Raw genomic sequence first — 15968 nt, 5'->3', positions numbered from 1 at the left:
CAGTCAGAGACTGCAGACATAGTACAGGAGATGATCAGAGACTGCAGACATAATACAGGAGATGGTCAGAGACTGCAGACATGATACAGAAGACAGTCAAAGACTGAAGACATACCACAGGAGACAGTCAGAGACTGAAGACATACTACAGGAGACAGTCAGAGAGTGCAGACATACTATAGGAGATGGTCAGAGACTGCAGACATACTATAGAAGATGGTCAGAGACTGCAGACATGGTACAGGAGACAGTCAGAGAGTGCAGACATACTATAGGAGACGGTCAGAGACTGCAGACATACTATAGGAGACGGTCAGAGACTGCAGACATACTACAGGATACAGTCAAAGACTGAAGACATACTACAGGATACAGTCAAAGACTGAAGACATACTACAGGAGACAGTCAAAGACTGAAGACATACTACAGGAGACGGTCAGAGACTGCGGGCATACTAAAGGAGATGGTGGTGTTCTCTACATGGTTAACCCTTTCATTTAGGGTATCTTCTTTTTGTTGTGCTATATAGTTGAACAGTTCATCAGATCAGCCTGCAGGGACACTCTAAGTGCCCGTTCACACAGGGGCGACGCGACTTGCAGCGCGACTCACAGACGCGACCTGCACACGACTTCAGCGGCGACTTGCAAAATGACTTCTGTATAGAAGTCAATGCAAGTTGCCTGAAGTCGCCCCGAAAATACTACAGGAACCTTTTTCTAAGTCGGAGCGACTTGAGTCGCTCCTATTAGAACGGTTCCATAGTACAGAACGGAGCGCGACTTGTCAGGCGGCTAAGTCGCCTGACAAGTCGCGGTAGTGTGAACGTGCACTAAGGGAGAGCAGCATATAATACTGTATCTGTCACTGGGTGGCCAGATGTGGGAAAAGCAGCTATAGGGTCTGAGAGAGGCCTTGATTCTGCAGAATCTGCTCCTACCTCATCCTGCATGGCATCGTGGCCTGAGGGCAGTGGATCCCTGATAGGTTTCGACTTTGCTGGGTTTGAGCAGGTAGGAGCGGATGTACCTGAGCCTCACAATTATGGTCTATGGCCGCAGGTCCTTCTGCCAAAACTGCACCACCTAGAAGGTTCCAGAGTTCCCCCAACCACCGGCAATTATTTTGGTATTATCGGTAATAAATCTCCTGGTGATGTTGGTGGATTTTGATGTCACGATGTTACCAGAAGTATAAAATGAGGGTTTCGGATTTCAGAGCTGAGAGTCGGTTGTCATTCAATCTCCCCGATTTCACCCTCTGGAAATAATATTTATAATTATATGATGATTGAACTTTCCATCAAAGTTCACTCCCAATAAGTTGACAATTACTCATCCCTGTAATCGTGAGAAGAGGACCGGCCACCACAAAGATGGTTATTCAAAGACCCAAAGGTTGTACAATCAGATTACATAGTGTATGGTCTCGCTGAAAGGAATTGCTCTGTGAGAGCTGAGAATGGTCTGCCCCATTAGGGAGATTCCTCCTCTATATTTGCCCCGGTGACCATGATCATTGAAAGTAACTTCGCAAAATTTTAGGTTGTCACCAGAACGGGAATAGAGGGGAAATCTTCTAATGGGGCCACCGAGGATATTCCCTCACATCCTGTTTTGGATATGGAACAGGAAGTGAAGGGAAATCTTACCAATAGGATGAAGCCCCTCCCCCCTTATTATATCCAAAAACATTACAGAAAAGGTTTTGCCTTTAGTTCTCCTTTATTGAATTTGTCATTTTCATTCATTATTCATTTTCATTCCTTTGTATTTTATACGGCGGATTCGGTTGTTGCCGGGAGATGTAGCGGCACCTTCTCTAGCCGGCCTCACTTTTCGGGATTGTTCAACTGTGGGTCGGGGATGAAGCAGCCGACGAATTCTTGTAGCGGAACCCGACCCTGAGAAGACACAAAGTATCATTCCTCCAATATACTGAATACCCAACATTACATTGCACCCTTTTCATCCATCGAGCCTGAGAACTGCAACATAGAAAGGGGGCTTCTCTGCTGAAGAGTTTATCTGAGGCCCCAGAACAATGCACACTGACACTTGGGGGATCCAGAACAATGACACACTGACACTTGGGGGTCCCAGAACAATGACACCCTGACACTTGTGGTCCCAGAACAATGACACCCTGACACTTTGGGGTCCCAGAACAATGACACACTGACACTTTGGGGTCCCAGAACAATGACACCCTGACACTTTGGGGGCCCAGAACAATGACACACTGACACTTTGGGGGCCCAGAACAATGACACACTGACACTTGGGGGTCCCAGAACAATGGCACCCTGACACTTGGGGGTCCCAGAACAATGACACCCTGACACTTTGGGGTCGCAGAACAATGACACCCTGACACTTTGGGGTCGCAGAACAATGACACCCTGACACTTGTGGTCCCAGAACAATGGCACCCTGACACTTGGGGGTCCAGAACAATGACACCCTGACACTTGGGGGTCCCAGAACAATGACACACTGACACTTGGGGGTCCAGAACAATGACACAATGACACTTGGGGGTCCCAGAACAATGACACCCTGACACTTGGGGGTCCAGAACAATGACACAATGACACTTGGGGGTCCCAGAACAATGACACACTGACACTTGGGGGTCCAGAACAATGACACAATGACACTTGGGGGTCCCAGAACAATGGCACCCTGGCACTTGGGGGTCCCAGAACAATGGCACCCTGACACTTGGGGGTCCCAGAACAATGGCACCCTGGCACTTGGGGGTCCCAGAACAATGGCACCCTGACACTTCGGGGTCCCAGAACAATGACACACTGACACTTGGGGGTCCAGAACAATGACACAATGACACTTGGGGGTCCCAGAACAATGGCACCCTGGCACTTGGGGGTCCCAGAACAATGGCACCCTGACACTTGGGGGTCCCAGAACAATGACACCCTGACACTTGGGGGTCCCAGAACAATGACACCCTAACACTTGGGGGTCCCAGAACAATGACACCCTGACACTTGTGGTCCCAGAGCAATGGCACCCTGACACTTGGGGGTCCCAGAACAATGACACCCTGACACTTGGGGTCCCAGAACAATGACACCCTGACACTTGGGGATCCAGAACAATGACACCCTGACACTTGGGGGTCCCAGAACAATGGCACCCTGACACTTGGGGGTCCCAGAACAATGACACCCTGACACTTGTGGTCCCAGAGCAATGGCACCCTGACACTTGGGGGTCCCAGAACAATGACACCCTGACACTTGGGGGTCCCAGAACAATGACACCCTGACACTTGGGGATCCAGAACAATGGCACCCTGACACTTGGGGGTCCCAGAACAATGACACCCTGACACTTGGGGGTCCTAGAACAATGACACCCTGACACTTGGGGTCCCAGAACAATGACACCCTGACACTTGGGGATCCAGAACAATGACACCCTGACACTTGGGGGTCCCAGAACAATGGCACCCTGACACTTGGGGGTCCCAGAACAATGACACCCTGACACTTGGGGGTCCTAGAACAATGACACCCTGACACTTGGGGATCCAGAACAATGACACCCTGACACTTGGGGGTCCCAGAACAATGACACCCTGACACTTGGGGATCCAGAACAATGACACACTGACACTTGGAGGTCCCAGAACAATGACACCCTGACACTTGGGGGTCCTAGAACAATGACACCCTGACACTTGGAGGTTCCAGAACAATGCACACTGACACTTGGGGGATCCAGAACAATGACACACTGACACTTGGGGGCCCCAGAACAATGCACACTGACACTTGGGGGATCCAGAACAATGACACACTGACACTTGGGGGTCCCAGAACAATGACACCCTGACACTTTGGGGTCCCAGAACAATGACACACTGACACTTTGGGGTCCCAGAACAATGACACCCTGACACTTTGGGGGCCCAGAACAATGACACACTGACACTTTGGGGGCCCAGAACAATGACACACTGACACTTGGGGGTCCCAGAACAATGGCACCCTGACACTTGGGGGTCCCAGAACAATGACACCCTGACACTTTGGGGTCGCAGAACAATGACACCCTGACACTTTGGGGTCGCAGAACAATGACACCCTGACACTTGTGGTCCCAGAACAATGGCACCCTGACACTTGGGGGTCCAGAACAATGACACAATGACACTTGGGGGTCCCAGAACAATGACACACTGACACTTGGGGGTCCAGAACAATGACACAATGACACTTGGGGGTCCCAGAACAATGACACCCTGACACTTGGGGGTCCAGAACAATGACACAATGACACTTGGGGGTCCCAGAACAATGACACACTGACACTTGGGGGTCCAGAACAATGACACAATGACACTTGGGGGTCCCAGAACAATGGCACCCTGGCACTTGGGGGTCCCAGAACAATGGCACCCTGACACTTGGGGGTCCCAGAACAATGGCACCCTGGCACTTGGGGGTCCCAGAACAATGGCACCCTGACACTTCGGGGTCCCAGAACAATGACACACTGACACTTGGGGGTCCAGAACAATGACACAATGACACTTGGGGGTCCCAGAACAATGGCACCCTGGCACTTGGGGGTCCCAGAACAATGGCACCCTGACACTTGGGGGTCCCAGAACAATGACACCCTGACACTTGGGGGTCCCAGAACAATGACACCCTAACACTTGGGGGTCCCAGAACAATGACACCCTGACACTTGTGGTCCCAGAGCAATGGCACCCTGACACTTGGGGGTCCCAGAACAATGACACCCTGACACTTGGGGTCCCAGAACAATGACACCCTGACACTTGGGGATCCAGAACAATGACACCCTGACACTTGGGGGTCCCAGAACAATGGCACCCTGACACTTGGGGGTCCCAGAACAATGACACCCTGACACTTGTGGTCCCAGAGCAATGGCACCCTGACACTTGGGGGTCCCAGAACAATGACACCCTGACACTTGGGGGTCCCAGAACAATGACACCCTGACACTTGGGGATCCAGAACAATGGCACCCTGACACTTGGGGGTCCCAGAACAATGACACCCTGACACTTGGGGGTCCTAGAACAATGACACCCTGACACTTGGGGTCCCAGAACAATGACACCCTGACACTTGGGGATCCAGAACAATGACACCCTGACACTTGGGGGTCCCAGAACAATGGCACCCTGACACTTGGGGGTCCCAGAACAATGACACCCTGACACTTGGGGGTCCTAGAACAATGACACCCTGACACTTGGGGATCCAGAACAATGACACCCTGACACTTGGGGGTCCCAGAACAATGACACCCTGACACTTGGGGATCCAGAACAATGACACACTGACACTTGGAGGTCCCAGAACAATGACACCCTGACACTTGGGGGTCCTAGAACAATGACACCCTGACACTTGGAGGTTCCAGAACAATGACACCCTGACACTTGGGAGTCCCAGAACAATGACACCCTGACACTTGGGGGTCCCAGAACAATGACACCCTGACACTTGGGGGTCCTAGAACAATGACACCCTGACACTTGAGGATCCAGAACAATGACACCCTGACACTTGGGAGTCCCCGAACAATGACACCCTGACACTTGGGGGTCCCAGAACAATGACACCCTGACACTTGGGGGTCCTAGAACAATGACACCCTGACACTTGGAGGTTCCAGAACAATGACACCCTGACACTTGGGAGTCCCAGAACAATGACACCCTGACACTTGGGGGTCCTAGAACAATGACACCCTGACACTTGGGGATCCAGAACAATGACACCCTGACACTTGGGGATCCAGAACAATGGCACCCTGACACTTGGGGGTCCCAGAACAATGACACCCTGACACTTGGGGGTCCTAGAACAATGACACCCTGACACTTGGGGGTCCCAGAACAATGACACCCTGACACTTGGGGGTCCCAGAACAATGACACCCTGACACTTGGGGATCCAGAACAATGACACACTGACACTTGGAGGTCCCAGAACAATGACACCCTGACACTTGGGGGTCCCAGAACAATGACACACTGACACTTGTGGTCCCAGAACAATGACACCCTGACACTTGTGGTCCCAGAACAATGACACCCTGACACTTGGGGGTCCCAGAACAATGACACCCTGACACTTGGGGATCCCAGAACAATGATACCCTGACACTTGGGGGTCCCAGAACAATGACACCCTGACACTTGGGGATCCAGAACAATGACACCCTGACACTTGGGGGTCCCAGAACAATGACACCCTGACACTTGGGATCCCAGAACAATGACACCCTAACACTTGGGGGTCCCAGAACAATGACACCCTGACATTTGGGGTCCCAGAACAATGACACCCTGACACTTGGGGGTCCCAGAACAATAACACCCTGACACTTGGGGATCCAGAACAATGACACCCTGACACTTGGGGGTCCCAGAACAATGACACCCTGACACTTGGGGGTCCCAGAACAATGACACCCTGACACTTGGGGGTCCCAGAACAATGACACACTGACACTTGGGGGTCCCAGAACAATGACACACTGACACTTGGGGATCCAGAACAATGGCACCCTGACACTTGGGGGTCCCAGAACAATGACACCCTGACACTTGGGGGTCCCAGAACAATGACACACTGACACTTGGGGATCCAGAACAATGGCACCCTGACACTTGGGGGTCCCAGAACAATGACACCCTGACACTTGGGGGTCCTAGAACAATGACACCCTGACACTTGGGGGTCCCAGAACAATGACACCCTGACACTTGGGGGTCCCAGAACAATGACACCCTGACACTTGGGGATCCAGAACAATGACACACTGACACTTGGAGGTCCCAGAACAATGACACCCTGACACTTGGGGGTCCCAGAACAATGACACCCTGACACTTGTGGTCCCAGAACAATGACACCTGGACACTTGGGGGTCCCAGAACAATGACACCCTGACACTTGTGGTCCCAGAACAATGACACCCTGACACTTGGGGATCCCAGAACAATGACACCCTGACACTTGTGGTCCCAGAACAATGACACCCTGACACTTGGGGATCCCAGAACAATGATACCCTGACACTTGGGGGTCCCAGAACAATGACACCCTGACACTTGGGGATCCAGAACAATGACACACTGACACTTGGAGGTCCCAGAACAATGACACCCTGACACTTGGGGGTCCCAGAACAATGACACCCTGACACTTGGGATCCCAGAACAATGACACCCTAACACTTGGGGGTCCCAGAACAATGACACGCTGACATTTGGGGTCCCAGAACAATGACACCCTGACACTTGGGGGTCCCAGAACAATAACACCCTGACACTTGGGGATCCAGAACAATGACACCCTGACACTTGGGGGTCCCAGAACAATGACACCCTGACACTTGGGGGTCCCAGAACAATGACACCCTGACACTTGGGGGTCCCAGAACAATGACACACTGACACTTGGGGGTCCCAGAACAATGACACCCTGACACTTGGGGGTCCCAGAACAATGACACCCTGACACTTGGGGGTCCAGAACAATGACACACTGACACTTGGGGGTCCAGAACAATGACACCCTGACACTTGGGGGTCCAGAACAATGACACATAGACACTTGTGGTCCCAGAACAATGACACAATGACACTTGGGGATCCCAGAACAATGACACCCTGACACTTGTGGTCCCAGAAAAATGACACCCTGACACTTGTGGTCCAGAACAATGACACCCTGACACTTGGGGGTCCAGAACAATGACACCCTGACACTTGGGGGTCCCAGAACAATGACACCCTGACACTTGGGGGTCCAGAACAATGACACACTGACACTTGGGGGTCCAGAACTATGACACATAGACACTTGTGGTCCCAGAACAATGGCACCCTGACACTTGGGGGTCCCAGAACAATGGCACCCTGACACTTGGGGGCCCCAGAACAATGACACCCTGACACTTGGGGGTCCAGAACAATGACACACTGACACTTGGGGGTCCAGAACAATGACACCCTGACACTTGGGGGTCCAGAACAATGACACATAGACACTTGTGGTCCCAGAACAATGACACACTGACACTTGGGGGTCCAGAACAATGACACAATGACACTTGGGGATCCCAGAACAATGACACCCTGACACTTGGGGGTCCCAGAACAATGACACCCTGACACTTGGGGATCCAGAACAATGACACCATGACACTTTGGGGTCCCAGAACAATGACACCTTGACACTTGGGGGTCCCAGAACAATGACACCCTGACACTTGGGGGTCCAGAACAATGACACTCTGACACTTGTGGTCCCAGAACAATGACACCCTGACACTTGGGGGTCCCAGAACAATGACACCCTGACACTTGTGGTCCCAGAACAATGACACCCTGACACTTGGGGGTCCCAGAACAATGACACCCTGACATTTGTGGTCCCAGAACAATGACGCCCTGACACTTAGGGGTCCAGAACAATGACACCCTGACACTTGGGGGTCCCAGAACAATGACGCCCTGACACTTAGGGGTCCAGAACAATGACACTCTGACACTTGTGGTCCCAGAACAATGACACCCTGACACTTGGGGGTCCAGAACAATGACACAATGACACTTGGGGATCCCAGAACAATGACACCCTGACACTTGGGGGTCCCAGAACAATGACACCCTGACACTTGGGGATCCAGAACAATGACACCATGACACTTTGGGGTCCCAGAACAATGACACCCTGACACTTGGGGGTCCCAGAACAATGACACCCTGACACTTGGGGATCCAGAACAATGGCACCCTGACACTTGGGGGTCCCAGAACAATGACACCCTGACACTTGTGGTCCCAGAACAATGACACCCTGACACTTAGGGGTCCAGAACAATGACACCCTGACACTTGGGGGTCCATATTATAATGTAAATTATTACTTAGTATTACTTAGAGGGTCTCTGAAGTATTCAGATATTCCTCCAGCTCATTTGCATTCAAAGTTTTCATATTTCTGTCCTTGTTTGCAATCTTATTAAATCAAACTTTGCATACCCCTCTCCTGCAACAGGACCTGTACAAACATATGAGGAGATTCCATCATCCGATCTCCAACCTCCCCATCCACTAATATCATTATTATTCATTTATATAGCGCTGACATATACCACAGAGCTGTACAGGGATCACTGAGCCAATCACATCAGTCTCTGTACAGAGGAGCTTACACTCTAATGTCCCCTCCCCCACAGTCTCATCAGTCTCTATACCAGAGGAGCTTACACTCTAATGAACCCTCCCCCCCCACAGTCACAGTTTTCTATGCCTCCTATTAATAGCAATTGTATTATTGTCCTCCGCAATGAGGAAAGGTAGGTACTCTCCTTGTATAATGAGGAAAGGTAGGTACTCACAATGGCAACTTCCAAAGTTATGCCCACCGGGCGTATGGGGAGAGGTTGGGACACCCCCTGTATAATGAAGAAAGGTAGTTACTCACCCTGGTAGTGAGGAAAGGTAGGTACCCCCCTGTATAATGAGGAGAGGTAGGTACTCACCTCGGTAATGCTGTAGGCAAAGAAGAGACTCATAAAGATCAGAAGACAGCCCATTTTGTTGGTGGGTTTGAGGATTGCAGTCTGGGGATGAGGAAAAGAGAACACAATGATGATGGGTGAGGACGGGTAATATAAACCCTCTGTAGGTAATATAACTTACCATGGCGATCGATGTGACGGCACACACTATGCTGGGTACAGGTGTGAGGAGACTTTTATTTGATCTGAAATCTGGTCAGACCCTCCTCTCCCCACCCCTCTCCACCCCTCCCCACCCCCTTTTATGTGTATTATATCCCTTGTGTGGACACACCCAGCTCTGTACTGATACCTCTATACAGGTGATCCGCCCTCCAACCACTTGTCCTACTGCAACATTGCGTGACTTTGGCATCGCGGTCGTGTGGGGCTACCATGGTCCTGGTCACGGGGTGTTTGACATCTTTTTCTTGGGGACCTGGTCACGGGATGTCGGACACCCCGTGACCAGGACCCCTCGTGGGGCTACCATGGTCCTGGTCATGGGGTGTTCGACATCCCGTGACCAGGTCCCCAAGAAAAAGATGTCAAGCACCCTGTGACCAGGACCATGGTAGCCCCACGAGGGGTCCTGGTCACGGGGTGTTCGACATCCCGTGACCAGATCCCCATGAAAAAGATGTCAAACACCCCGTGACCAGGACTCCTCGTGGGGCTACCATGGTCTTGGTCACGGGGTGTTTGACATCTTTTTCTTGGGGACCTGGTCACGGAATGTCAAACACCCCGTGACCAGGACCATGGTAGCCCCACGAGGGGTCCTGGTCACGGGGTGTCCTACATTCCGTGACCAGGTCCCCATGAAAAAGATGTCGAACACCCCGTGACCAGGACCATGGTAGCCCCACGAGGGGTCCTGGTCACGGGGTGTTCAACATCCCGCAACATGTTCCTAGTAGTTACCCCCCCAATAGACCCGCCTGATCTGGGGTGGGGATCCGTCAATTCCCGAGTCTCAGAACCGGCCGATCCGAGGCGCAGTAACTGAGGGAGGATTCAAGGTGTCCGGTGTGCTCTCGGTTTGGAGAGGCACCACAGCTCATGGAAGTGATCGGGGGAGGACTCTTCGGAGGAGGGCCAACAAGTGGCATCCTGAGAAGTGCCTGGTTACTGAGTTGGGAAGGACATTGACGAATCCACGCTTTTTCCAGTACTATTATGGAGACAGAGAACGTTCCAGGTACTGAAGAAAAAGGTTCCTGTTCACTCTTAGTTACAACTTGTACACGTTCGTAGGATTGTTTGAAGTTTGAATCAACGTGCTGATTGCCGTGATCTTTGGCTTGAGATTTGTTCAGCCTTGAAGTATCCAGCTGCGAGTGGCTACTCTCTGGGTAGAAGTAGAGACTTTTCTTATATCTGCAGTTCAAGGTACCTGGAGTTCTTCCCCCGTGCCCTTTGTTCCCATAAGAGACTGTGTTATTGGATGTTATCACTGCAAAATAAAACCTTTCAAAAGGACTTTATTTGTGTCAGCGTTCAAGTTGTTGGGTATCAACCCTGGGAACCCCTAGACGCGGAAGAACAAGACAAGCGGAGGTAACCGGTAAGTCCAATAAGTTAAAGCCGCCCTACAAAGGGTTATGGCCGCTACACGTGGGGGCTCGTAGTCCGGGATTTACAGTTACCTTGCAGGGCCTTGGAACAGAGGGTGAAGAATGTTTTTGAACTGCGCCACAAAGATCAGCGCCATTTTGGAGAGACTTTCACTGAGGTGCGTAAGCATGGGAGGAGCCTGTACCAAAAGCCCGCAAAACTATGCAGGAGCCAGCGCCCAGTGGGAGGAGTCTAAGCTGATCTTTTCCCCCGCACGAGGCACCGCGTGAGTGTGTGTTGCGGAAGGAGGAGCCGAGTTTCGTTTTCTCCACGTTGGAGAAAAAGGTCCTCGGAATGTACCGTGTCCCGGGAGTGAAACTTGTTCCAGGACACAAGATGCCCCTTGGAAGGGGTCCCGTAGGAATGCAGCCACTCGGTTCGGTGTTCTCGGGGCACGGGCATTCGCTTGCTGCCGCAGGGGGCGGTTCATACGCTACACTACTGGAGACATCGATGGCCTGGGTATGCTGCGTGGGAAGTGCGACGGCCTGGTTTCCAACCCTCCGCCATTTTCTAGATACAGGAAGTGTACATTTTCAAGGTGGAACAGCCGGTCGAGTCGGCAAAGGCTTACCGCATGGACTGGGCCACGGGCATGATAACTGATGAACCGGCTGTTTTCGCTCCTTTGGTGAGGCCTTCCACAAAGGTGACACCTGTCATTGTTGATATCCCTGAGGGAGAGGATGCTACGTCTGTTACAGAGACTGCTGAGGAAACCACTCTGGAGCAGATGGACACTGTTTCTACCACCCTCTCGGAAGTCACCATGCCTCCACTAGAGAAGGTAAAGCATCCAAAGTCCTCAAGGAAGTCACACAGGGGCATAACTATAGGGGGTGCAGCAGTCATGACCGCAACTGGGCCCTGTGCTGCAGGGGGCCCATGCAGCCCCCTCTACATATGGCCGGCAGCAGCATAGGCAGCTAGGGGTACCAGTGCACCATGCACATGGGTGGCTGGAGGTGGAGGGTGACTACCCGGCTCCTCAGAGTACCCCTCTCCATGCATTGCCGCTCAGTCCGATGTCTGTTCTCCCCAGCCAGAGAAAAAAAATAAAAAATAAATAAAAAACTACTAATGCCAGTGGCGGAACTACAGGGCTCACAAAGGGCATACCTGTGACCACGCCCTGGATTTCCACCGCCGGACTCGGAGGGAAGGGCCCTGGCTGGGGTTTAGGGGGGCCCTTCATGGTTTCTTGCATCGGGACCCTGAAGGTTCTAGTTACGCCACTGAAGTCACGTAAAGTTCCGCCACCGAGTCCGGCTGGATCCAATCGGCGGAAGAGGGCTGCTTCAGAAAAGAGTCTGACCGCAAGTACATCCTTGTCTAATTATTTACCGGCAGAGGCATACGGAGATTCAGAATTAGAGACACAGATCTGGAAGATGGGGACATTTTTGGGGTATTGTCGGAGGAGTTGTTGTGGGCAGGGGGAGATGATGTGGCCCGCCACTTGTGCAGGTGTTTCGGACTGGCTGGATTTGACCTCTGGGAATGGAGCGTTGGACGTAGCGGGTCCTGTCACGTTGAGTGTGACTCTCCCCAAACCCGCGAAACTGTCCACACTGAAAAGGGACCCTGCCACGCTGGTGCAGTGGTTTCCAAACTCCTGCATACCGCCTGGGGAAGGAAGTGCCCGGGTTTTGCCAAAACTCGCAAAAGTCACAGAGGCTTTTTCACAAAAGAGTGGGTGCCGAGTACGGGTTGGCGTTTCCCTATGTCCCCAGGGATGTTATGATTGTAATTGACGAAAATCGTGAGGCTTGGTACGAGGATGATGTTTGGAACTATCTCAAGGTACCAAAGCCTCTCCGGAAAAAGGCCTTTTTACCGGAGCTCTATGACAGATTTCAAGGACGCTTGTTGCATTGGAGCTATGGTCGGCACATCTATTGTGACAAAGTAATAATATGCAGACTAGATAAAGAGAGGGCCATTTATTTCATCACTACTGTTGATGCTCAAGGGAAAGATCTAACTATAAGAAACCATGAATCAGACTGAGACAGAAGTACAATTAAATCACACTTTTTTATTAATAAAAATAAAAAGATAAATAGAAAAAGCGTAGTCAAGCATAGCCAGATTCCAGTAACCGGATCGGGTAGTCAGCCAGGCCAGAAGTCAGGGATCCAAGTAGCAACAGCAAGCAGGATAAGGAGCCAGAAGGGATGTCAGCAAGCCAGTCCTTAAACAAACCGCAGGAGATGGTTTCTAGTGATGTGACCAGGGCGAAGGCAGAGGTGAAGTGATCTGGAAGGCTTTAAGTAGGCAGGTCTGACGAGCATCATCAGGAACAGCTGGTAACTGTGGAGAGAGAAGAGAGCAGGCAATTAGCCGACAGCTGAGCGGCCAGCCCAGAGAAGGAAGAGCTAAGCCAGCCCTGACAGTACCCCCTCCTCAATGACTCCTCTCCCTTGGAGGGCCACCGGGCTGTAGGGGAAACCGTGTATGGAACTCGCGGAGGAGGACAGGGGCATGTACGTCAGAGGATGAAACCCAGGAGCGTTCCTCCGGAACGTACCCCTTCCAATGCACCGGGTACTGTATGCGCCCACGGAACCTACGGGAGTCAACAATGGACTGTACCTCATACTCCTCATGGTTCTCAACCTGAATAGGATGAGGACGTGGCACAGAGGTGGTAAATCGGTTACAGAGATATTGTTAGAGAGATATTTTATGCGTCTATGAAGTTCTGTTGTATTAACAATGGAATTTCGCCCTTCGAAACGAAGTGTATAGTGTACAGTGTTGTCCTTTGTATTATGTTCTCTTTCAGGATGCACCGAGATCGACTGTCAAGTTCACCGAAGCCTGGGTGGGTTTAGTCAGTTAGCTGGGTGGTATGTGTACAGCATTGAATGTGTTATTGTGATAAATGTTCATTTTTAAATATGTTTTCCCTTCTTTCCCTTCCCCAACAACCAAGAAAAGAACTCAGGCGCTACTTAGTTTTTTTTTTGTTTGTAGGATTTTTTACCCTAGTTGTCACCTAGACGATGGGGACATCGTCTAAATAACTGGGGGGATGTGTAGCAGATGACATTTTGGACAAAATGGGTGTTCGACATCCCGCAACATGTTCCTAGTAGTTACCCCCAACAGACCCGTCTGGTCTGGGGTGGGGATCCGTCCGTTCCCGAGTCTTAGAACCGTCTGGTCTGGGGTAGGGATCCGTCCGTTCCCGAGTCTTAGAACCGGCTGGTCTGGGGTAGGGATCCGTCCGTTCCCGAGTCTTAGAACCAGCTGGTCTGGGGTAGGGATCCGTCCGTTCCCGAGTCTTAGAACCGGCTGGTCTGGGGTAGGGATCCGTCCGTTCCCGAGTCTTAGAACCAGCTGGTCTGGGGTAGGGATCCGTCCGTTCCCGAGTCTTAGAACCGTCTGGTCTGGGGTAGGGATCCGTCCGTTCCCGAGTCTTAGAACCGGCTGGTCTGGGGTAGGGATCCGTCCGTTCCCGAGTCTTAGAACCAGCTGGTCTGGGGTAGGGATCCGTCCGTTCCCGAGTCTTAGAACCAGCTGGTCTGGGGTAGGGATCCGTCCGTTCCCGAGTCTTAGAACCGGCTGGTCTGAGGCGCAGTAACTGAGGGAGGATGCAAGGTGTCCGGGTGTCCGGGTGTCCGGGTGTGCTCTCGGCTTGGAGAGGCACCACAGCTCATGGAAGTGATCAGGGGAGGACTCTTCAGAGGAGGGCCAACAAGTGCCATCCTGAGAAGTGCCTGGTTACTGAGTTGGGAAGGACATTGACGAATCCACACTTTTTCCAGTACTATTAAGGAGACAGAGAACGTTCCAGGTACTGAATAAAAAGGTTCCTGTTCACTCTTAGTTACAACTTGTACACGTTCGTAGGATTGTTTCAAGTTTGAATCAACGTGCTGATTGCCATGATCTCTGGCTAGAGATTTGTTCAGCCTTGAAGTGCCCAGCTGCGAGTGGCTACTCTCTGGGTAGAAGTAGAGACTTTGTTATATCTGCAGTTCAAGGTACCTGAGTTCTTCACCCGTGCCCTTTGTTCCCATAAGAGACGGTGTTATTGGATGTTATCACTGCAAAATAAAACCTTTCAAAAGGACTTTATTTGTGTCAGCGTTCAAGTTGTTGGGTATCAACCCTGGGAACCCCTAGACGTGGAAGAACAAGACGAGCCGAGGTAACCGGTAAGCCCAATAAGTTAAGGCCGCCCTACAAAGGGTTACAAAGTTTACATCTGTAAACTAGTTATAACGCATAAAAAGTCCAAATTGTATTCTTAAGTCACTAGAATGAGGTCTGTGGTACAGTTGATGGTTCTATCTATTTTTGTTATGTGACAGATCAGTGTGCTGGTTCTGTTCCCCCGATGCCTATTATGACTAAATCTCAATCATGTACAGTGCCTTGCGAAAGTATTCGGCCCCCTTGAACTTTTCAACCTTTCGCCACATTTCAGGCTTCAAACATAAAGATATAACATTTTAAATTTTTTGTGAAGAATCACCAACAAGTGGGACACAATTGTGAAGTGGAACGAAATCTATTGGATAATTTAAACTTTTTTAGCAAATAAAAAACTGAAAAGTGGTGCGTGCAAAATGATTCGGCCCCCTTTACTTTCAGTGCAGCAAACTCACTCCAGAAGTTCAGCGAGGATCTCTGAATGATCCAATGTTGTCCTAAATGACTGATGGTGATAAATAGAATCCACCTGTGTGTAATCAAGTCTCTGTATAAATGCACCTGCTCTGTGATAGTCTCAGGGTTCTGTTGAAAGCGCA

At 51.2% G+C, this 15968-nt stretch overlaps 1 long non-coding RNA gene across 1 annotated transcript; it reads right to left on the bottom strand.

The window, feature by feature from the left end:
- Positions 1-1716: 1716 nt before the first annotated feature.
- On the bottom strand, positions 1717-9822 carry LOC143942038 (uncharacterized). Its single transcript, XR_013264648.1, has 4 exons — positions 9731-9822; positions 9571-9651; positions 9427-9483; positions 1717-1904 (listed from the first exon to the last, which is right to left on the bottom strand). It is a non-coding gene; the product is annotated as an uncharacterized LOC143942038 (long non-coding RNA).
- Between the last annotated feature and the right edge of the window lie 6146 nt (positions 9823-15968).

This window comes from Lithobates pipiens, unplaced genomic scaffold (assembly GCF_037356315.1).
Source record: "Lithobates pipiens isolate NorthernLeopardFrog02 unplaced genomic scaffold, aLitPip1_a1.2 Scaffold_30, whole genome shotgun sequence".
NCBI lineage: Eukaryota > Metazoa > Chordata > Amphibia > Anura > Ranidae > Lithobates > Lithobates pipiens.
This window is presented reverse-complemented; position numbering and strand designations above follow the sequence as displayed.